We start from the raw sequence: 24,104 nt of genomic DNA on the forward strand, positions 1-24,104 counted from the left end.
CCTGAGGTAGATTAAATAAGACAATGTAGATATTCTTGGTTAAATAGACCATTGGTGATTTGCTCTAAGGCCATTGGACTGATAGGAGAAAGAAGGGTTTGGAATAGTCATTTGGGAAAATGAGAGAAGTTGATAAAGGTAGAAAGAACTTATTCTCATGGGTAAATTAATTCTCTTTAAGAACTGATGATATAAAACATTTTGTCATTAAAACTCTCTCTCCTCTATACCTTCTGAAGTCACAGCTACAGCCCATCCATTTGCCCAAGTCAGTAGGGATTAATAAATGGAAAGCCTTCCAAGACTAAAGAGATAATAGCATATTATCACTTCCTCTTCAAGAATCCTGTGCCCAAAGACCAATATCAAAGATAAGCAGAGGGGTCCCCAGAGAGTTTTTTTCAGGACCCCCTGTCTCTAGCACAAAGAAAACCACTTAATATAAATCTGAGGTAAGTTGATCTCAAAGTTCAGAGAGAAAGTTCTCATGGCCTAATTATAACCATAACCCTAAAACTGTATAGGCAAAGTTGTTTCAAGAAGTATGAGAAACTCATAAGAATGAACATTTGAAGATATAAACAGAAGTTATTCCACTGAAAGTGGGAAGCTGTCTAAAAAGATTCATGTGGATACACAAGGAAGTTATCAATCAGATTAGAAGAAATATATGAAATGGAAATAAGGTCAGATAACTGAGGAATAATACAAACCAGCAGCATAGTCTTTTTGAAAACAGTTTTTATAGTGACTCAGGCTTTAGAATATGAATAAGGTAGGTGTAATCAATGCCAGCTCAGATCTGAGGACAAAAACTGCTTGAAAACACTTCAATGAGTTAAATCAAGTCAACAGTACTAATCTCTAGGAATACAAAGAAAAGCCCAGGGAAATTAAATCAGATATTTTAGGGATTTTTGAAATAGGAGAGTTCTCCTCTTTCATTTTTCTCATTTTTCTTTCCATCTTCCCTGTCCAAATTTCAAGTACTGGTAGGAAAAGGTAGGGGAAAGAGAACAGGTCCCATCTGGAATCCCAAATCTCAGCAGTGTCTTTATGGAAACTAAGGTTTTAGCTATTTCTATAAGGGTATACACATGGTTTTTCTGAGGAAAAAAAAATTTTAGGGGGATGGGATGGGAACTAACCTCTCTAGATTCTGAGGTCTAAGACAATTCAGTATTGAGCACTTAGTCATCATTCAGCTACAGTTATGTTACAAACCTACTCAGTTATCTTTGCTTGGATATTTAAATTTTATGCTAATCTTTTAAGGTAGTAAAAACATTTTGCCTTCTCTGAGGCTCGAACTCAGGACCTTCAGATTATGAGACTGACGCGCTGCCTACTGCGCTAAGAAGGCAGATGTGTGACTTGCTTCGTTCCAAAATTTAAAAAGAATCCCAGTTTTCCTCTCAAAATTTTTTTAAATTAAAAACATATTAAATACGTAAAGCAATTTAAGATTGAAAATATCTAAAAACTGTGAAGTCCAATCATAGAACAGTCATTTCAATTGTAAATATTGTATTGCACTTTTGAAATATTTTATCTTTACAAAATGTTTCAGCATACAAAGTAGTTTTATTATATTTTATTTTTAAATAAATACAAACTACTAGGAACAGCATTCATAGACTTAAAAAGTTAGCAGGAAACTGATGGATCCCTTCATACACCCCCCTCTCCTTTCCTCTTTCCCAAATGTGACCTTCTTGAAGAAATGGTCTTTTTGTTTTTCTATATATTCTAATATATCACACAATGTTTTGGCAACTAGGAGATGGATTAGCTAAATTAAATTAAATCCACTAATGTTGACTATAGTAAAGGTAACAGGATTCAGAAGGGAATTTTTTTTTCTTTTTTCTTTAAGTACTAGGGATAATTGTCCATTTGGTCATGTACTAGATATAACAGGCTTTAATAAGTTATTTCTATTCTTTTTTAAAGATTTAAATATTTTATTTTTTTAGAAAAATTTTCCATGGTTACATGATTCATGTTTTTACTTTCCCCTTCACCACCCCCCATAGCCAATTCCCATTTCCACTGGTTTTAACTCGTGTTGACATGGGCATTGTGCAGAGATGGCAGGGACCCTGTACCCCTTGACTCTGGCAGGCTGTGAGCAGGGGAATTCCCTTCCCCCTTCCTGCCCTTGAGACCCCCAAGGCAAGGACCATTGTCCTTGGAATTCCTTTGAGTTTAAATAGGCAAAGAGATACACCTCCTGGACACACCCGGACAGTCTAGGCCCTGAGGGTCTAGGACAGACCCTGCACCAACTCCCTGCCCGAGTGCAGGGAGTCACGTAGACACTACCAGAAAGGATACAAAAGGGCTAGAACTGGGGGACTCGGGAGGAGCCTCCCATGGCTGCTCCACTCATGCTGTCTTGCTGGCCATTAATCCTATCTTACTAATAAATCTTTCTTTTTTTTACTTTTAAGCTAAGTTTGGAGTCCTCTCATTCTTGAGAATGGTTTCCTTCCCGAACCCAGGGGTTCACTAATTTGCTCCTCTATAACAGTGTCTTCAATCAAGACTTATTTACATATTATTGTTAGTTGCATTGGTGTGGTAGGTTAGTGTCACATCCCCAACCATGTCCGCATCAACCCATGTGTTCAAGCGGTTGTTTTTCTTCTGTGTTTCAACTCCTGTAGTTCTTCCTCTGAATGTGGGTAGTGTTCTTTTCTTTTCTATTCTTCATAAATCTTTGAACTCCTAGTAGTTCTCATTAAAAGGTAAAATTGGCAGTCCAGTGTTATCAAGAAGCCACTTACTGCTAGAAATCCAGAGATACTGAAAACTGAAAACATGGCTTTGTTTATCTCTGTCCATTTAGACATTCCCTCATTGAATTTTATGTTGGTATCCTAAATGGCAAGAGAAGAGGAAATACTGGAGCCTGAATGATGTATTGATGTGGAATCTAGAGACCCCAAACTTGTGGCCTAGTGAGATCTGATGAACCCCAAGTTTTAGGAATAGCTTGAGGGTTGGAGACCCCCAAAGCTTGTGCTCGTTCCCTATTCCCAAGAGAATCCATCCTGAAGGGAATCTCAGGCTAGCAGTAGCAGACTGAATAATGGACCCTGGGGTAAATGTTAAATACCCTTCTGTCTTAGGTATCCTTCCGGTAGTATCGGAGACCCTTTCCCACGAAGACACTCTGGGCAGGGACCAACCTTTAGTATCCATCTAAGTAGCCCATTCCCTTACACCCTAGCCTCTGGCTAGGATTCCTTTCCCAAGCTTGATTATATCCTGTCAGAATGATAATGTCAATCCTCTTTCCAAGCCCCTGGACCTTCCCAAATGGTATATAAGTTCCCCAGTTTCTTTTGTTTCCTGGGAGTCAACATCTAGCTCGGTGGCACTCCCAGGGGGTCAGGGACCAGAGCAAGCAGAGTTCAATCCTCGGGACTCTGCATAAGGCTTGTGGGCTCTGAGTGGAGGCCTAAACAGCCCTGTTCCCCCTTTTCTTTAATTAAAGAGTGGCTTTTATGACTATTTAATAGTTAACTTTTTTCAAAGTTAACAGATGTATTCCTACTATATTTTCCTTTGAAGGCCACAGACTCATCCCAGAAGTAACTAAAAAGGGAACTTGCAGATTTCAAAACAAAGTCACAATCTTTTAAAAAAATTTTCCCACAGTTACATGAGGGAAGGTTTCCTGAAATTGATAGGGTCTAAGATTGAGAAAAGCTAAAATAGATGAAGCCCATGGGACTCTATATCATTATGGAAAGAAAATCAGAAATCAGAGGAGAGGAACCACTGGATTCTTTTAAAGTGCTGAAAGGAGATAGATTTCTTGAGGAAAGACACGAACAGACTAAAGCCATTGAAGAGGAGAGAAGACCACAGCCTTGGGAATGATTCCTCTTGTACTTGGCACAAGACAAGAATCTACCCGGTTTTCCTCATGATGTAGGTGATTCTGTTCCTACTGGTAGAGGGGAAGGTTGGCAATTGAATGACCCCCAGCCAGGGACCTGGTGGTAGATTGAGAATCACTCCATGGAGAAATGCTGAGAGAGCAGAATAGCAGCAAGCACAAAGATGAGAGTCAACTGGACAGATAGTCATGGGACAGACAAGACTTTGTTCCTGGAAGTGGGGACCAGGAGAAAAGGTAGGTGTGGCAGGGTGTGTGAATGCCAAAGCATGGAACTGAAAAATGAGGGAGTGTTGGAGAATGTTGTAAAAGACAAGAATGCCAGGAATACAATCCAGGTGGACCTCAACCCTGGAGCTTTTCACTTAATGGTTTAAGGATTGGAGGTAGATTTCAAATAGTTATTTATTGCCTTCCTTCTTCACACAGCAAAGCAGGAACATAATGTTAGGGTCCCAAATCCCAGACCCCAAGAATGGAGACCTGGAGGCAATGTAAGTTCACACAAGACACTTTATTATTACTAGCAAAGAAAGAGCAGCGCCTGGGGGGAGGGTTATAGCGGGTTTATATAGACCTTCCGGAATCCTTGTTCAAGTTGCTAAGTCAGATAACAAGGTATCTCTGGTTCCGGTATGTAGCTAAGCTGAGGTGCTATTGTGCAGAGGGATTGGGGTACACTAACTGCCAATTGAGGGAGTGAGCATGGGAACTTGGGGGAGGTCTCTTCCACTCTGGGGTATGGATCTTGAAGATCCACTGAGGTACTTGTGTCACATTCATTTTCCAGTAGTGTCTACCTGAGCTGAAGATCTGTTCCCCAATGACATGGTGGTGAGCAGAGTTCTTAAGGATCTTTGTTGGCTTTTAGCTGCCAGCCTTCTACAGCCTCCACACCCTTCAGGTCCTCAAAAGGAGTCACCCAGGATCCACTCTGATGGTCATTCTCTCAGAAGAACTTGAAGGCTTCCTTGTGAGTGGGGCTCTGGCTCTTTCCTTCATCACTCTGCAAGACTGAGCTGGCAGCAGAGCTGCTCACCAATGGCAGTCAGCTTGCTTAGGCGTCCATTGATAGCGGGCAGTTCTCCACTATGGAAATCTTGCTTACATTCCGGACAAGAGAAAGGTCTTGCACCAACTTCCCAGCTCCACCAGAGGCATTCTTGGCAAAAGCTGTGTCCACACTTCAGGGTGACTGGCTGAAAGAAGTAGTTCCAACAGATCCCACAGGTGATTTCGCTCTGCAGCCTCTTGAGCACATCCCTTTCAGCAGCCATTGGCTTCTCTTAGAAGTGTCTCTCTCCTTCAGCAACTGAAAGAAGCACACTTTGTTACCACACAGGGAAATGCTTTTGAGCCCAATGATCCACTCCTTTTATAGGAGGTAGCCCTACCCCTGGGACTTTACCAGAAGAGGTGTGATTTCTCCTGCCTGGAATCCTCAAAAGTAACAGTTTTACACTTGCTGGTGGCAGCAGCTCTAAGGGCCACTGGGTCCCCCACCACTCCCAGGAATCTCCACTTCCTGCTCCACATCTATGAATTTGGCAGCTTTCACCATGTTGATGATTTTCCTTTGTTGGCAAGGAGGAAAATTAGGAAAACATGGAGATTTAGGTCAAAAGATTTCCCAATCTGGTCCACAGAGACTCTGGAGACAAGAGGATTCTGGAAGCAGGTTCTTTCCTTTACCTCCCATACCCAGTCACTTGCCAAGTCTTCTCCACAATCTCTCACATTTCTCCCTTTCCATCCACTTCTTCTTGATTATACTACAATATGCATGATTTAGTTAGTTAAAATATAATCAAACATTATGCTTAACTAGGAAATGATGTTCTTGTACCTTACGGATGGCTGAAAATAATAAAGTTCCAACTAAGCCATTCGGTAATGAATAATTCTTGATAAGCTTGTTTCTTTGTTTAACCATAGTAAGATAATTAGTAAATGCCAATCATATGATGTTTCAAAAGTTAATATGTATGGGAAAATCAAAACCTGTATCAGAGCATAAAGAAAAAAGGGTATAAAAATAAAAATCAGCAGATGGCACTAGAGAGAACAGCCTCTGCAATTCCACTTGAATTCTTGCTATGATCCCCTAGGTAAATCTAATTAACCCTCAGCTGAGTCGGAGGGCGGGAGGTGAATGAAATTCAGAGTCTCTATTAAATGGAAGTTCCTTAAGAGAAGTTCAAGAAGAGTCAGTCTTTAAACTTACCACGTGGGATTCCAAAGAAGATATTGAGAGCAGTCTCAAAAAGGTCTCAGTGTCCCAACCAGCACTCCTCCACAAACCAGGAAAGCTAGAAGACTCAGCCAGAAGACTTCCTTCTCCAGAAGCCTTCACCAGCCTTTCACCAGCCTTCCTCTACCAGACTGCCTTCATGGCTTTTATGGTGGTTTCCTGTCCCTGCCCCTTTTCACAGGGGCCAATCACAGCTTCCAAATTGTCTAGCCCTGCCCAGGAGATGGTTTTTGTGGGAACTAGTTCACACCTTCTGGAGGTGTGAATGCTCATCAAAAAGGTTCATACTTTCTGAGGGTGTGAACAAGTTTCTGACTGAGTTAGAAAAAAGTGTGAAACTCTCCAAGTATCTTGTTGGCTTCTCACTTAGCACTAGGTAGGGTGTGAATTCACTAAGTGTTTTCAAGCTTCTCCCACCTAGTTCAAGCTTGGGTCAATTCAAAGTTATTGCCAACCAAAGTGTTAACTCTAACTAGGAAAAGGGAACAAAGGATTCCCTTTTCACAAGTGTGAACTCAAAGATAACCAAGAATTCCCTTTTATACACACGAAAAAGTGTTCTAAATCTCTTATAATCAGAGAAATGCAAATAAAAACAACTTTTGAGGTACTGCCTCACACCTAGCAGACTGGCCAACATGACAGTAAAGGAAAGTGATAAATGTTGGAGGTCATGTGGCAAAATTGGAACACCAATACACTGCTGGTGGAGTTGTGAATTAATCCAACCATTCTGGAGGGCAATTTGGAACTGTGCATAAAGGGCTTTAAAAGAATGCCTGCCTTTTGATCCAGTCATACCACTGCTGGTTTTGTATCCCCAAAGAGATAATAAGGAAAAATACTTGTACAAAAATATTTATAGCTTGTGCTCTTTGTGGTGGCAAAAAATTGACTTATGGTGACTGTAGAGGTCCAAAAGGAATGGTTGTCCAGAGGTTAGAAGTAGAAAAGACACAACTGCTTTTCTTGGGACCCTTGTACTCTGAAGAAACCTACATAAAAGGAATTCTAAAACAACATAAATAAAAATAAAGAATCTAACAATGGAAGGGAATATCTAGTGGGTATGAGGAGGATGATACAACTTTAGAGAAAATATCATTTCCCAATTCATAGTTTAGAATCATTGCAGTACGGATCAAAAAAAGACATTATGTAAATCAGAAATAATAAAATGTATTGAACCAATCTATGTATCAGGGGTCAGTTGGGGGTGTCAACTCCGAATCTAGAAATCCCCAAACCAGTAACCTAGTGAGATTTGATGTTAGCTTGGAGGTGAAAACCTCAAGTTTGACCTTGTGCGTGAGAGTTTCTCCCTGAGGGAAAGTCCAATTTCTTGAGTCTTAGACTAACAATAAACCTTAAAGTACTTTAGGTGGAGAACCTATCAGGTGTTAAGTATCTCTTTTTGTCTCAGTGGTTTCTCCCCTTAGGCCAGTGATGGGCAAACTTTTTAAGGGGGGGTGGGCAAAGGAAAGGAAATGCTCATTGGTCAGTCTGTTTCCAAGGCAACTCTTTCGAAGTTTCATTGTATTGTACCCTACTCATTGTATTCGTCAGATTAGGAATAATGTCTTGCAGCATCTGGGTGAAGTTTGTCCATCACTGCCTTTGGCTAAAGTCCTTTATCAACATAGCCCAGCCCTTGAATGGTTCTTTCCCTTTTGTGTCCATTATAAAGCATCAACCTCTTCCTGTCTACCTCATTTTCTTTGTAGCCATTGTAAAGTTAATCAACTATACTCTTCCATCTTCATTCCCTCATTCCCCTAAAAGGATATATAAACTTCCCAATTTTCATGGCTCCTCAGAGTTGTCATCTAGAGTGGCACTCCCAGGCATTAGTGACCAGAGCAACCAGAGTTTTGGGACTGTTGCTTGGGTTTGTAGGGCACTTCTCTGTACGGAGGACTTGAAATCACTGAACCCCTTTCCTTAATGAAAGTGTGGTTTTCCTGTCTACTTAATAGTTCTATGTATTTTCCAGTTTAACGGGAGCTTTCTAATCTTGATGAAATTACAGAATGGTAAGTGAAAGTAAAAGGGAATTTTAGGAGACCTACTCTCACCTAGTAAGAGTCCTGAAACTTGACTCATTAGCGCCTTGTGAAATAGATGCACTTTTTCACTTTGATCATTATATTTTCATATTAAAATACCCAGGGAATTCCTCTGAGGATAGGCAAATACAATGGACTTGCCCTTGATTTCAGAGAGCTGCTGGAAGTTTAAAAACAGAAAAATGTACCTGCCCTCAGATAATTGGAGAAGGCATTCAGCTCCAAGCATTAGAAGAGAGAACTGGCCATGTCAGAAAACACCAACTTTTGAGCTTCACTCTTCATTTCTTCTCTGATTATCTTTTGGAAAGTTAAACAAGAGAATATGAAGAAATATTTGCCCTGCCAGACTTCGAACCATATTGTAAATAGTTAATCACCAAAACTGTTTATACTGAAAGTAAAAAGAGAACAAAATAAGTTTAACAGGAAAGCATCCAGGTCCTAGAAATGAATCAAATATCCTCAAAAGAGTAATGTATTTAAGGAGTTTTAAAAACTGGGGAATTGACTCATACTGGTAGGAAAATTGGAAAACAAAGCAATTTTTAAAAGTGCTCCAACAGCATATTAGGGACACATACAAAAAAGTGGAATAATTTTCTAAACAGGAGCCAAAGGAAATTATTAAAAGAAAATTAGACTAATATAATGGTCTCCATTGTGGATGAAAGCTAAAGTCTTAAATATGAGGGAAACAGAAGAACTTTTGGGATGGATTTGTTTAGATTTTAAAAACCATGAAATATGTAAGGGAAAAAAAATCTTCAAGGTAATTTTATGAGATAAAAGCTTGACGTGAAAAATTCTAAGTTGGTCTCCAATGGATAAATGGTGAAAATGTATAAACAGACAAGTAACATAAATAAATTCACAAATGAGCATATAATCACTATCAGTTTAAAATCTGGAGACCCCCAAATTTGTCCCAGTCCCCAGAGAATTTGCCAGAGAGACCTCAGATTCACCAATTTCAGAATGAACAATAGACTTTAATAGACCCAGATTAGGTGGGGCTAGCAGATCTAATCAAATGTTAAGTATCCTTTTGTTTTAGTAGTTTCTCCCATTGTATCAAGGTTCTCTCCCAGGAAGTCCAGTCCTTGGCAGGACCCTTCTCTTTTGTACCTATTGTAAAGTATCAGCCTCTCCCTGATAATCTTGTCTTGGACTTTTCATTTCCTTGTACCCATGGTCATGTCAACCAATCATACTTCTCTGTCCTTAATTCCTCAAATGGTGTTTAAGTTCCCTGAATTCTATTGTTCTTAGGAGAATCATCTAGCTTGGTGATCCCTCAGACACATCTCAGAGATAGTTTTTAAGTGCTTGACTCTGTGTGGTGGCCAAAATATTGAACACTATCTCTTTCCTGATTAAAGACTTGGTTTTTCTGACTTCTTTAGTAGTTCTGTGTTTTTCCCAAGTAAACATCGCCTTACAAGCCAATCATTCTTCCTATTAATCATAATAACTACCATTTGTATGATGCTTTAAGGTTTGCAAATAAGACTTTGGAAAGTCTTTACATATCTCTCATTTGATCTTTATGATAAACCTGAGGGGTATCATTATTATATCCATTTTACAGATCAAGAAAGAGACTGAGAGCAGTTAAGTGACTTGCCCAGGGTCACACAAGTTAGGGTCTGAAGTTCAGTTAAATTCAGAGATACGGAAAAGCAAGCAGAGGATTCTCAATTGCTGTTTGGCCTTGGTTCTCCAATAGGTCACGGCAGCTAGATGTCTCAGTGAATTGAACACAGGGCTCCCAGTAAGGAAAAAGTGATTTCAAATTCAGCCTCAGACTCTTACTAGCTCTGTGACCCTGGACAAGACACAATCTCTGTTAGACTTAATCCATTGGGAAAGGAAATGGTTTTCTAAGAGGATCAGTGATTTCACAGGATGATACTTTGATTTGCTTGAGGACTGGATTTAAACATGAGTCAGAGTTTAAAAAGTGATCAGGCTCACTGTCTCTTCCAGTCATCAAAGTCTAATGGCAAAACAAAAAGTAGGAAGAATGGTGATTGCACCAGAATAGAAGGTTATCTTGGTATGTAAAATGATTCTAGAAGATTGTATTTATCAAAATGATAATAAAATAAAGTAAAATGTCTGATACAAAGAACAGCAAAACAAATCTTGCCTTCAAGAAGGTCACATTTGGCAAAGAGTTGCAGGGAGAGAGTATATAAAGGGACCCATAAGTTTCCTAGTAACTTAAAAAAAAAACACCTAACCTTGTGCCTTAGAATCAGTATTAAGTATTAGTTTCAAGGTAGGAGAGTGGCTAGGTGATGGGGTCAAGTAATGTTGACATGGAATCTAGAGACCCCAAACTTGTGGTCTAGTGAGATCTGATGAACCCCAAGTTTTAGAAATAGCTTGTAGGTTGGAGTTCTTAGGAGCCAAAAGCATGAACAAGACTCAGAATCTGAACCTGAAGGATTCTCCAAAGAAGACACTTATGAGAAATCCGGGAGGAGCCCCAAGATGTCACTGGAACCGATAAGTATCTCCTTTCTTAATTGCTTTCATTTGGCCTTTCAAATTTCTGTAGCAGACAAAAATTTGGCCATTTTATTTACCCTGAGAATTATACTTACCCTGAGCAAAGACTCTCTAAGTAGAGAATATAGAGAAGAGATATTCCCCAAATTCAGCTAAAGCAGGTAAAAGTTTAGAATAATAGCATTTTATGTTGTTAAGATTAAAGGTAATGTCTGTCAGACTTGAAAACTCACAGAGATTCCAGAGTTCTAGTTTGTCTCAAAATAGTATCAGAATTCAGGAAAAGAAAGGATGGAGCCTAGAAATAATTGCTAATAACCAAAGATAATGTGGTTTAAACCCTGAACATGGTTAGAGAGAATTGCCATCTAAGGGCAAATTATATGGGAAGATAATTGGGAAAAGAAATGCTATGGAGGAAAATTGGTTATGGATTCAGTCACAAGGCGAATGGAAGGGCTGAGAAATAAGTTTCTGTCAAGTTCTACAGGTGACTGCTGATCATTACCAACTTATGCATGGCATTAATATTCCAAATTTTGGGAGCTTTTCTCCCTCATTTTGTTACTTCCCACTTTTCTCCTGTTTTAGCAATTTTCTGTAATCATATTGAAGGAGCCTTAGAAAGGCAAGGCCTAGAATATGGGAATGGTGAATGAACCTTTATTGCCAATGATACTCGGGGAAATTGGAAAATATATCCAAAACTAATTTGGTTAAGGAGATCCGTATGTTAACTGCCTAAGCAAGAGAATTATTTTCACAAGAATTTTTATCTATAGACTTTACATTAGCTAACTTAGTTGCAACAATTTCTCCCACAAAGTAAGAGGGATCATAGCTAAGTAGTTAAAGGTGAATGAAAAAAAAAAAGTTTTTTAAATCCCTAGCATCTCAACCTCCTCAAACTGGGGTGTGTGAGAGGTTTTAAAGTTAGGGAAAGTTAGAAGCATTTTCAATCTTGAGAGAATTTTTGAAGTTAATTTTAATTTTGAGGCTTTAAAAAAATTGACTTTTAAAATTCTTTTGAAGCTGAAATTGTCATAGATCACTGTCATAGTGTTATAACCAAAAAAGCTTATAGAAATATTATAGCTTATAGCTTATAAGAATATTATAGCCAAAAAGCTAAACTTCTAAATTAACAAAATGGAGGTTCCCCAGAGAGATCTGAAGTCCCGGCTGCCTGAGTCGCCCTGCTAACGAGGACCCCAAGATGTGAGGTACCCACACAGCCCTTTTAGGGTTGAGTCAGGAGTCCAGTTAGCAGAGGGGCCTGGTAAGTGGCTCTTGGAGAAAAGGACTCGGTTGAGTGTATTTGGGAGCGACCTACTCTTTAATTAAGGGGGTTTAAGCAAAAAGTCCATAGATCTATGGAGGATGAAAGAACCAGAACTGCCCCGGGGGTGTCTGGATATGGGGAACAGTAAATCTGTGGCCCCAGGAGGTGGCAGCAGCCAGCAGCCCAAAGAACCACCTAGCAATATGGAAGCAAGATACATGTTTTCAAAGTGTGGGCCTAATGCATGCAAATATTTGGATAATTGGCAAACGGTGACAAAGTCCAAAGGTAAGCTGGCCAAAATGGGGCTCTCTTAATGAAGGGAGGATAGTATTCCTACAGTCTGTTTTAAACAGGTCGGGAGATCAAGGAAGATGAAAAAGAAGTCTTCAAACAGTGCCTCGAGGAATGCACCTGAAGAAAATCCAGGTCAGAACAACCCAGGAACCAGGAGAAGGGTAAGAGCAAGAGAAAGGCAAGGGAGGAGGAAAATCAAGTTGAACAAGGAGGGCATTCTAAGAAATGTAGTAGGGAGACTAATGAGGAGCAGATAAAGAATTTACAGAAGGAGGTGAAGAACCTTAAGGAGCTCCTAAGTAGCTTTAGTAAACCAGCACCCCCTTTAGACAGCATGCCAGAATTTCCAGGTTCATCAGAGGTCTCCATTCCTCAGTTCCCCTTTAAAATCAAGGGAAATGAAGGAACCGGGCGTCCTTTGCTCCCTGGACAAAAACAGAGCTCAGAGCCATAGCCAAGGAATTTCCGAAGACTAAGGAAAGCCCTATAGAATTTGCCAAGGAGTTTGAGGTAACTCTTTCTACTTATCAGCCAGGCCTCTCAGACCTTTATCAATTGGTCCAAATATTGGTAGGCCCAGGATATGTCAATCACTGGTTTAAAACTGCTAATTGGGAAAATCCTTTAGAACACATAAATCAGTTGACAGCCAGGAAAGAAGGACCTGAAGCTCACCTCCAAGATGCAAAGAAAGTAGGAGAATCTTTGTTAGAAGCAATTCCCAAAGCTTTTCCAAAGTCTGTAAATTGGGGAAAATTCAAGCTTACAATCAGAAGGTAGGAGAGTCAGTATTTGATTTTTACAATAGATTCCTGATTACCTTCAGGGGGAACTCTGGGCTATCCCCAGACAGCCCAGATGCTTTAATCACCTTTAATACCCTTTATGTGGAGGGGTTAAACAAAAGCTTCCCCAATCTCCTCAAGAGAGGGAAAGTAGACTGGAATCTTACACCTACCTCTGATTTAGTTTATTTGGCCAGCAAGTTAAAACAAACCTTAACAGAGGAAAAAGAGAGGGAGGAGGAAGAGGCTACAAAAAAACCTAATGAAATCACGAATTTGTAGTTGCAACACTGGAAGTAGAAGGAGAAAGGACTGGCTGCACCCTATTTTGTTAGACATTCTCCTTCCTGGTACCCAGTCAAAGGAGGAGGTGAGAGGGAATTTATTCAGAACCCCTGGAGCACAAGTTTCTCAAGACTTGGAGTGGTCATCTAGCTCGGTGGCACTCCCAGGGGGTCAGGGAGCAGAGCAAGCAGAGTTCACTCTGCATAAGGTAAGGCACAGCTCTATGTGGAGGCCTAATCAGCCCTGTTCCCCCTTCCCTTGTTTAAAGAGTGGCTTTTATGACTATTTAATAGTTCTGGGTTTTTTCCTAAGTTAACAGTAACTTGGGCAGGATTGTAGAGTATCAACTTGAAATCTGGAAACTCCAAGTTTGCCTTTGTCACATGAGAGTTCACCTGGAGGGAGGTCTTAGGCTTAACTTAGATACAGGAGGTATGGTAAATCTGAAAAGTGAATTATTGACTGAGGGCATTGGATCAGTCCAGATAATGTCTTATATGTTCATAGAACAAGGGAATAAAAATAAAACATATTGTATTTTCTTCCCACATCCCCAAAAGATGACCATGTCCTCCCTTTTGGAGGGGAACACAACCCACTTAGAATACCAGTGTCCTAGATCCAATGGCATCAAACTCAAATAGAAATGAGGGCTAATCATCCATTCATCCATGTGGGCTTCATATTTGCTTAGCTTTAAAATATATAAAATATATTAGTTATGCTTACTGTATTTTTATTTAACACTTCCCAATTACATATTATTTCTGATTCCCTTACCCTGGGGAATATTGTGGGTGACATACTGCCCAGGGGCAAAGAAGCCTGGAAAAAAGAGAAGAGGTGGAGTCCAACGGAGTTAATGGTAGAGTCCTTGGTAAGGCGAGTGAATGGTGGTTGGGTTTGAGGACGCAGGCAGGCTGGTGGGAAAGATGCCCTGAATGAATCTAAGCCATGAGTAAGAGTAAGAGTGGTTGAGAGAGAAGTTTGGAAAGGTAGGTTGGAGCCACATTGTGGCTCCTAAGAGGGTGGCACAGGACTGGTGTGTTCTCTCCTGGGGCCCTTCTCCTTTGTTTGATCCAAGACTTTCCAGTGCCCCCAAGTGGAAATTAGAGTAAAATGTAGCCAAGGATTCCTTTTCAGGCTATCTAAAGATCACATTATATCGAATTGAAAGTAAAGAATAAAAAACAAAAAAATATACAAACATTACGTCAATTGAAAATGGGGATGATTTTTTCCATAAGAACTTGAGAGAACCTCCATCGCAAGTGCCTTCTTAGCGCAGTAGGCAGCGCGTCAGTCTCATAATCTGAAGGTCCTGAGTTCGATCCTCAGAGAGGGCAGTCATGTTTTAGAGATTTCTGGGATCAAGACAAATGAAGCCCCAAACAAATTATGGTTGTTCCCTACTAATCTGTAGGTAAACGATGATTAAAGAACAGAGACCCGCTAATATTACATCATCTGGCTTTTATTTATTAATCTGAATCTGGAGAGCAATTTCCTGCAGTTCTGGACACACAAATTTCCTTTAGCTCATTTGAGAGGAAAGCTATTCACAGACTTTTAAAGAAATGACTAAAACCTTAATTTCCACAGAAAGCGAAAATGTGCCATGGGTTGAGATTCCAGACGCAGAGCCCTCTTTCCCTTCTTTCCACTGGTGCTTGAAATTTAGGCAGGAAAAAATAGAGAGAAAAACAGGAGAATAAGAGTGGTAACCCCTTTGATTTCTGGATCTTAACATGATTTTATTTCCCTGAAGAGAAAAAAAAAAAAAAACAAAACCAAAACATCACAGCTCTGGCTTTTTTTTTTTTTTTTTTTTTGCTCTGCATGCGCATAAACCGGAATCTAACGCTCAGTAATTATTCCTGGGGAACACTAGGAGGCAATGGCTGCCAAAATCTGCTATATTAGTCACTATAATATGAACTTTTTATCTGCGAGGTCCAGTGTGTCCGTGCTGTTTGCGTGCAGGGATGGGTGAACTACAGATGGTTCTTTTCTCCTGCTCGGAAATCTAATTTATGTACCAAAGCATCTAACTTAAGTAGGTGGCACCGCCACCTAGTGGGAACCCGACGCTACACAATAAGAGGGAATCCAGAAGTCGGAATAACAGACCGGTTTTACCAGAGTGGTGCTGTTTTGAGGTAAGACTTCTTCAGACTCTCACACAGCAGTGGGCTGTGGAGAAACAAAGTAGCATAAGACCCCAGGTCCTCCCACGGGGCTGATTTCCGCTTTATTTTTCTAGTCAACAGGAAAGAGATTGGGAGCAGAGATGGGAAAGTTAGTCGTCACCCAGTTTGTCGTTCTTATAGAGAGTTCCCTGCCTTCAACTGACAGGGAACTGAATAGGATCATTATTGGGGTTCGCTCAAATGCTGAGGTTGGAAGATTAGTGACAACGACTCTACAGGTGTAGTCTCAATTCTACCTTCCTAATATCTCTAACTTTGAAAAAACACAAAACTATTAAATAGTCAGAAAAGCCACTCTTTAATTAAGGAAAAGGGGGAACAGGGCTGATTAGGCCTCCACTCAGATCCCCAAGCCACATGCCTTATGCAGAGTCTGAGGATTGAACTCTGCTTGCTCTGGTCCCTGATCCCTGGGAGTGCCAATGATCTAGATGACTCCAAGGAACAAAAGAAATTGGGGAACTTATATACCATTTGGGAAGATCCAGGGGCTGGGAAAGATGATTGATATTATCATACTGACAGGATACAATCAAGCCTGGGAAAGGAATCCTAGCCAGAAGCTAGGGTGTAAGGGAAAGGGCTACTTACTATGGATACTAAAGGATGGTCTCGGCCAGTGTGTGCCTTCCTGGGAAAGGGTCTCTGAGGGAAGACTGCCTAAGACAAAAGGATATTTAGCTTGTACCCTAGGGTCCATTATTCAGTCACAACTGCTAGTCTGGGATTCCCTTCAGGGTGGATTCTCACGGGAACAGGGAATAAGCACAAGCTTTGGGGGTGTCCAACCTACAAGCTATTCCTAAAACTTAAAGGATCGACCTTTAAGTAGAGATAGGCCAAGAGATACACCTCCAGGCCACACCTGGATAGCCCATGCCCTGAGGATCTCAGGCAGACCACTCACCCCACTGAATGCCTGAGTGCCGAAAAGCATAACAGTATTGTAAAGAATATAAAAACCCCTGTACTGGAGCATTCCGGGGTAACTTCTATAGTTGTTCCATTCATGCTGTCTTGCTGTCCATTAATCCTATCATACTAATAAATCTTTCTTTTTACTTTTAAGCTGTTTCAGAGTCCTCTCATTCTTTTTTTTTTTTTTTTAAACCCTTGTACTACGGTGTATTGTCTCATAGGTGGAAGAGTGGTAACGGTGGGCAATGTGGGTCAAGTGACTTGCCCAGGGTCACACAGCCCTCTCATTCTTGAGAAAGGTTTCCTTCCTGAACCCATGGGTTCACCATTTGCACCTCCATAACATCAGTCCATCCTCCACTCAGCTTTCAAAATGATCCTCCTAAAGCACATGTCTCCCCACTACCCCACCTCCTATTCTATTCAGTGACACCCATGATACAAATGACACAAATTCCCTGTTAGGAAATTTTCTGTCACTGGAAGAATTTAGGGGGAAAAGTTGCTTGACACAAGTCAGGAATAAGGAAGAGATTCCTTCAACAAATGGGGTTGGACGGAATTATTTTTGAGACTCTGCTCCAACCTTGCTGTTCTAAGATTAATGATGATCATTCCCCATCAGAAGGGTTTGTTCAGTGTATTTTTTGTTTGTTTGTTTTTAGACCTGAGCTGTATTGCCTAGGTCTTCTTCATTTACTTTTCTAAGCTGATGATCTCAATAATGATTTATTTTGAAGTACTACTTTGTATTCTTCCTCAGTTACCTGCCCTTTCTTCCATTTCTACAGGGAGTGCCAAGTAGTATTTACTAAACATCTTCTATGTGTCAGTTACTGTGTTAAGCTTTGGGATACAAAGAAAGACAAAAGATAGTGACAGTCATTGATCCAGAGGAGCTTGCAGTTTCATGAGAGAGAAAATGTGCAAACAATATTGCACAAAAGACAATGTGCAAACAATATTGCACAAAAGACAATGTGCAAACAATATTGCACAAAAAAGTTTTAGTGGCATAAATGAACAATAATCAGGAGAAAGAAGGCATTAGAAGTGGGATTAGGGAAGGCTTTTAGCTGAAAGAAGGAATTTATTTTTGACTTGAAAGAAGACAGGAAGCCCTGCTGAGAAGAGTGAGACTTGCAAGAAATGAGAATCTTGTGAGTAAAACAGCAAAGAAATCAGTATTGCTGAGTCCCTAGGTGGGAGGGAGGAGGTTTCAAGTGTCCATGTGGAATCTTAGAAGCCCCCAAATTTATAGCCCAGTAAGATTCAATAACCCCAATTTAGTTAGTTTAAAGGTGAAAAGCCCCTAGTTTGACCTAGTTAGTGAGAGTTTCTCCCAGAGGGGAAAGTCCAAATTTAGTCTCAGACTAATTTATAGACTTTAGGGTAGTTTAGGTGGGGGAGGGCTAATCCCATCAAGTGTTAAGTATCTCTTTTGTCCCAGTGATTTCCCTCCTTAGGCCAAAGTCCTTTCCCCTAGTAGCCTGGGCCTGGGCTGGATCTTTCCTTTTTTGTGTCCATTGTAAAGCACTAGCCCCTCCCTGTTATTCCTGTCTAGGACTCCACGTTTTCCTTTGCTACCATTGTAAAGCCAATCAACTATCCCTTTCATACTCAGTCCCCAGGTTCCCCTAGAAAGGTATTTAAGCTTCCCACTTTAATGGCTCTTAGGAGTTGTAATCTAACGCGGGGCACTCCCTGGAGTTTGGTGACCCGAGTCTGGGGAAGGGAGAGATTGAAGAACTAATCCTCCCAGATGTCAAAACTCTAGCTATCTAGATCAATCCTATCCTATTTCCTCTAGTGACTATTGCAATCCTCCTCCTATTTACGCCCTCGTTGTTATCTCTTCCCACTTCACTTCACTGACAATCCCTTAATTTAAAACAGATTACCTAGCTTCCTGCTTTTTTCATAGTATCTTAAAAGAAACAAAAAAGAATAGATGTCTTTACTTCTCTATGGACAAACTAAATCATTGAACTTATCTAAACAGTTTAAAAAAAAAAAAACAACACACCAAAACCATAGACTGGAAGATCTTACGAGAAACAAGAGTTCTTTTACCTTTGATAGGGAATCCCATTTACTTACAGAGGAAACGTGTCTCTGTGGCGCAATCGGTTAGCGCGTTCGGCTGTTAACCGAAAGGTTGGTGGTTCGAGCCCACCCAGGGACGTTTTCGATCTCGTAATACTCTTCTTTGGGAATCCTTAAAATTAAATATACGAGAATAGTTACCTCCAAGTGCACATTAGGGTATTTAAAGGATCTCAAGTTTACGCTGGCGTAAGCTATTTATATATTTCTCTCTCACTTTTTCTCCTCACTTTATTCCATAATAGCCTCTGATAGCCTCACACCCGTTATTTGTGCCCCTCTGCCAAAGGGGTTCCCGTTGTAGGATATCAAGGTAAAAGAACAAGCTGTCTCCTCACCTCTAATATAACAGAGGTGAAAGAGAGATAGCAGGAGCCCAGGTGAACTTGGATATTTTATTCTTCCCTATCAAAATTAGATGTATTATTAAGTTCTCCCTTTCCGAAATGGGATATTTGGATACTAGATTCTATCTTTTTCCCACCAAAAATTCTTTACAAATATTGAAACGCTCGAACTTAAGACGACTAAAGTAAGGGAAAAGATGAAAGAAAAATGCTCACTTGGGCCGAAATAGCTCAGTTGGGAGAGCGTTAGACTGAAGATCTAAAGGTCCCTGGTTCAATCCCGGGTTTCGGCAAGGTTTTTAAAACCTTGCAAGCGTTTGGTTGGGATTTTAAAGTCCTCTTATGAAATACCGTCTCACACACATTCTCCCGTGTCTTCAGACCGGAAGCTTTCAAAACCTGTTTGCTTTTTCTATCAGAGCATTCTTTTTTAGAACGACTCCCACAGAAGGCAATCCCACTATCTCCCTTTCCAGGGACCTGTTACAAAGATTGTGACTTCACTGCGTTGAATGAGATCATTTATTTCACTGGGATAGAACCTTTCTTACTGCTGTATTGTTCAGGTTAGGAGAATCAGAATTTTGATATTTTTCTCCTGCGACTGTAACCATTATTACCCGCATTCTTCCTTCCTTTCTTTCCGTCTTTGCATTATCCTCAGAATTGCTAATTATAGTGTCTTCATCGGGAATCCAATGCAGATTGTTCAAATTCAAGGCTCTGCAGAGAGTTGGGCATAAAAGTTACATGATATCTAAGGGACTATCTTGAGGGCACTATCAAGGAGACTTTTTGGAGCTGTGAGTTACTTCTTTTCAAAATGTGCTTTCTAAGAGTGAGCCCATTTTCTCCTGGATTCTGTACATACAGATGTGCACTGTGTCAAAGGCTTTTGGAAGAGTTCTGTATACCAATTATACCATCCTTCTATAGAATTTGGCATTAGAGATCCCTGCTCAGTCTTTTCTTCCTGGATATTCTTCCTGCATTTTTTAGATTCTGCCCTTCTTTAGTTTTCTTATAGGATAGGATGAACTTAGTTCTTAGTCTCAAGAGTTCTATAAAGCTGTAAATTGAAGGGACTGTGCGGGCCTTCTCTTGATTCCATTATGAGAGGAATTTGCATTATAGGATCAGAGCGAAAACTTGGGAACTTTGGTGTACCAGATTTGGCTGAACTAATTATTCAGGTCAACAATTTGTTCCTTAGAAAGAGCGGAAAACGATTAACTTAAGAAAAGAAAAATAATTAAATTACTTGTCTTGGGCGAGCCGAAATAGCTCAGTTGGGAGAGCGTTAGACTGAAGATCTAAAGGTCCCTGGTTCGATCCCGGGTTTCGGCAAGAGTGAGTCTTTTTGTGTGTGTGTGTGTGTGTGTGTGCGCGCCCGCGCGTTTGGTAACGTAGAAATCGTATCTCCTCTTCTGGTCCCCCAGGGCTTCTTTCTTCTCCCTTTATTTCCCCTGAGCAACAGGTGATTTCTCTTTCTTTGCCCACTTCTTTGATTTGGTTTTTCTTTCTTTGTTGTTTTTGTCGGATCCTCATCTTTCGACTGTTTTCTTCTGGGCTGGTCTGGGAATAGGAAGAGAATAGTTCAAATCCTGTTTCTTTAACTTACTCTCTGTGATCCTGAGCAAATCATTCGATCTTCCATTTGCCAAACGGAGATAATGAATAAGACCTACCTCAGTTATTGTTAAGACGAAATGAGATAAAATATGTAAAGTTCTTTGTGCCATAAAACTATAAATAAAGACTGGCTTTTATTATTGCTAATGTATCATTAGTAAGGTATATAAAACGATAGTAATAGAGCAATAAATTGTTTCTGAATAATGCATGTCACCTGACCTAGATTAACTACACCTCGAGGGTACCAAAAAATGTAAGAAATGCTTAATGAGATCATTTGAAAGATTGGAGAGGATGGGAGCAGTACTGTTGGATTGGAGTAGGGCAAAGATTCCAACATTCAAAAAAGGAGACGAGAACAACATGTGCAAATTATAGAATAGTGAGTTATACAACATGGAAATATGTTTTACATGATAATAAATGTATAACCCAGATCAAATAGCCTGTCAGCACTGGGAGGGGGAAGGGAAGGGGAAAGATGAGTTTGATCATATAATTTAGGAAAATTTGTTATTACATGTAACTGGTAAAAATAAATATAAAAAGAAGAGTGAGTTAAATTTTTATTCTTGTAAGATTACTGGAAAAGACATACTCTCTGGCTCATTTTGTTCCTACTCTAGGTTGGAACCAAAGGAGGAAAATATCTTAAAAATGGTATTGCCTTTGTCTCTGTGTGTTTATCTCCCCCTCACCCCCCAACCTTCCTATGTAAACCCTGCTCCACAATAGCTTTATGCTTTCAATTGGAGTGAATATCCCACTGCTTTTAAAATAAAATACAATTCATTTTTTTAAAAGAAAAAAAAACTCTAGAGACAGCAAAAATTAATTAAAATAATCTTTCCTTCTGGGTTAGATCCTGGGAGTTTCCCCTGAACTTTCTTGCTTTAAATGTCTTCTAATAAATCTCTATTTCTTTACTGTTAAAGGATTCCATGAATAAACTCAAATCTGGAATGGTGGAATCAATGACTTGTCTCCTAGGGACATTTTTTTTTTTGGCTTGGTTAATTTTGTTTTCTTTTATAGAAGATTTAATGACTTTATTCTCATTTGTTCCACCAGTCCCTGAGTTTGTTCATGTTACAGGGTATGAGGGAGTCTGTAGGTTTCTGGATTTTTAAAACACAGCATAGAAATGAGAGGTGAAGGGGATTCAGTTAGGTTCTTAAGGTGGATATGAGAGGGTGGTTTGTTATCTTTTTGCAGGTCCAAAAGCTCCTGGAAGAACACTGGAGCACCCAAACTAATAAAGATGAATTTAGTTTCATCCCCTTCTGACTGTACCAATTCATTCCCGTTCTTTAAAAAAGAAACTAGAAGTTGATTTCCTCATCTTCCCTACTTATGACGTCACCCATTTCCTGAATAAGACAAAGTGGCTTTTTTTTTTTTCCCCTCTCTCCAGGACAATATGAAAGAGGGAAGCAGGAGGATGACTGAATGAAATTTGTCTCCTTAGTAGGCTTAATAGTTTCTTGAGCAATAAGTAATAGTTAACTTATAATTCTCACAAATACAAAATGGACCGTAAGAGTATTCTCCTCTACTTTCAGACTGGTAGACTTTGTTTACATGATCTTGAGTTTATAAGTAGGGTACATGTAAACAAAGTATCGAATTGAGTTATAAGAGTTTTTCAGGTAGTGTTCGGCTGCTGTAAACTGCAGCCAAATTGTCTTAATCGATCTGTTAAGCATTTGTTATAGTGTCTACTCTATGCCAGACACTTGTAGTGCAGGATTTTTGCATTGCAATATTGCCCTAGGCAAACCTGTCAGTTATCAGAATGGAGTTCTGGCATGGCATGTGGCTACAGATACAAAGAATTAAGCAATCTCTACTCCCCAGGTTCTAAAGGAGAAGTGACAAATACAATAATATAATCAGTAATATAATAATAAAACAATAATATTAAAAGTACATATAATTATAAAAATATGTAAAAATATAAATATGAATAAATCTGAAGTTTAATACTAGGTATATTCTAAAGAAGGCTCTAAGGATTAGGAAAGGTTTCATGTAGAAGGTGGTGCTACATCTTTAAAAGAGGGATTCTTCGAAGTGGATGTAAGGAGGGTAGGTATTACAGTCATATAGAATGGATGATGCAAAAGTTCAGAGAGAGGAGAACTGATTTATAGGAGGAGCAGAGAAGACACTTTAGCTGCATTGCAAGGTGCAGGAGGGGAAAGTAGTGTATAACAAGACTAAAAAGAGCCCTTAATTAAATAGCCTAATTTTATTGATAGACATGTGATCATCACCCGTCCATAACCCAGTGGACATAGGAGCTCCTGATTGGGCCTTGGGAAATAACTGCCATTTTCAGCACTGAGGAAAAGTGTTCAGAAAAATATGAGGAATAGGAGAAGCTTTTCCTTACAAGACTCCACAATTTAAAGAAACTAGGTATAGATAAAACCGGTTTTTAAGTAGCATTTACTTTACAGTAGGAGAAAATTTTTAGCAGAGGATGGTTTCGATCCATCGACCTCTGGGTTATGGGCCCAGCACGCTTCCGCTGCGCCACTCTGCTGCTTGCTACAGCTTTTAAATACTACTATTCATTTCTTTTAACTTCATTTCGGATTTTCTGTATATGAGCTTTGTTTCCCTGTCCTCGGAATTTCCTGATAGGTTCACATATTTTTTTCTAGTAACAACGATTTTTTTGAGAGGGGAGGGGGTTGGGGGGGGGGCGGAGGCTAGGAGGGAGAATGATGGAGAAAAAAAGGTCCACGCAAGAGCTGGAGAGAAAACCGGAAAGTCACAGCATTTCCCTTGGGCTTGTTGTTGTTTTTTTGGTTGTTGTTGTTTACTTGCTTGATTAAAAAAAAAAAAAAGAAGAAGAGTCTTTATAATTAAAGCTTCCTCTTTCCATCTTTCGATGTCCTTCTGTAACAGTAATATACACCGTAAAGATGCGGAGGCTAGGCCGAGAAGGGAGGCAGCTGCGGAAACCATTGAAAATTCAGAGGGATTTCAAATTTTTTCGCTTAAATTTGGCCACCTCTCTCTCTCTCTCTCTCTCTCTCTCTCTCTCTCTCTCTCTCTCTCTCTCTCTCTCTCTCTCTCTCTCCCCTACCCCCGCCATACAAATCCGTATTGTTGTAAGACTGCTATGTTTTTTGTTGTTGCCGTTGTTTCCTATTTTAAAATACTAAAATTAATGAAAAGGGGAAGAGAGAAAAGAGGCCCAGTGAAAAGTCCAGCTCTGGGAACTGACCATGGTTCTGAAACTCTGAGGCTAAAGGAAACTTATTTGGCAATGAATTCTGCAAGAGGAAGTCAGAGTGGATTCGACAAAAATCCTGAGGAGATACCGACCATTCTTCAATAGATGTAGCTCCTTGAGATCTCATAGTTTGCACATATAACCAGCTTCGATGCCAGATATTCTACTTTTTTTTTCCCATCAGATACTTCTAGCCTAATTATTTCCCTTCACTAGAAGGCTGTTATTCCCCCCTTTCACAGTGTCAG

At 39.9% G+C, this 24,104-nt stretch overlaps 6 non-coding genes across 6 annotated transcripts; 4 read left to right on the top strand and 2 right to left on the bottom strand.

The window, feature by feature from the left end:
• Positions 1 to 1,290: 1,290 nt before the first annotated feature.
• On the bottom strand, positions 1,291 to 1,363 carry TRNAM-CAU. Its single transcript has one exon. It is a non-coding gene; the product is annotated as a tRNA-Met (tRNA).
• Positions 1,364 to 14,666: 13,303 nt separating this feature from the next.
• Positions 14,667 to 14,739, top strand: TRNAM-CAU. The gene has a single exon. It is a non-coding gene; the product is annotated as a tRNA-Met (tRNA).
• A 3,893-nt stretch (positions 14,740 to 18,632) lies between these two features.
• Positions 18,633 to 18,706, top strand: TRNAN-GUU. The gene has a single exon. It is a non-coding gene; the product is annotated as a tRNA-Asn (tRNA).
• A 488-nt stretch (positions 18,707 to 19,194) lies between these two features.
• Positions 19,195 to 19,267, top strand: TRNAF-GAA. Its single transcript has one exon. It is a non-coding gene; the product is annotated as a tRNA-Phe (tRNA).
• Positions 19,268 to 20,248: 981 nt separating this feature from the next.
• Positions 20,249 to 20,321, top strand: TRNAF-GAA. The gene has a single exon. It is a non-coding gene; the product is annotated as a tRNA-Phe (tRNA).
• A 2,764-nt stretch (positions 20,322 to 23,085) lies between these two features.
• TRNAM-CAU lies at positions 23,086 to 23,157 on the bottom strand. The gene has a single exon. It is a non-coding gene; the product is annotated as a tRNA-Met (tRNA).
• Positions 23,158 to 24,104: the final 947 nt, after the last annotated feature.

The sequence above is a fragment of the Gracilinanus agilis genome, chromosome 1, assembly GCF_016433145.1.
Source record: "Gracilinanus agilis isolate LMUSP501 chromosome 1, AgileGrace, whole genome shotgun sequence".
In the NCBI taxonomy this organism is placed as follows: domain Eukaryota; kingdom Metazoa; phylum Chordata; class Mammalia; order Didelphimorphia; family Didelphidae; genus Gracilinanus; species Gracilinanus agilis.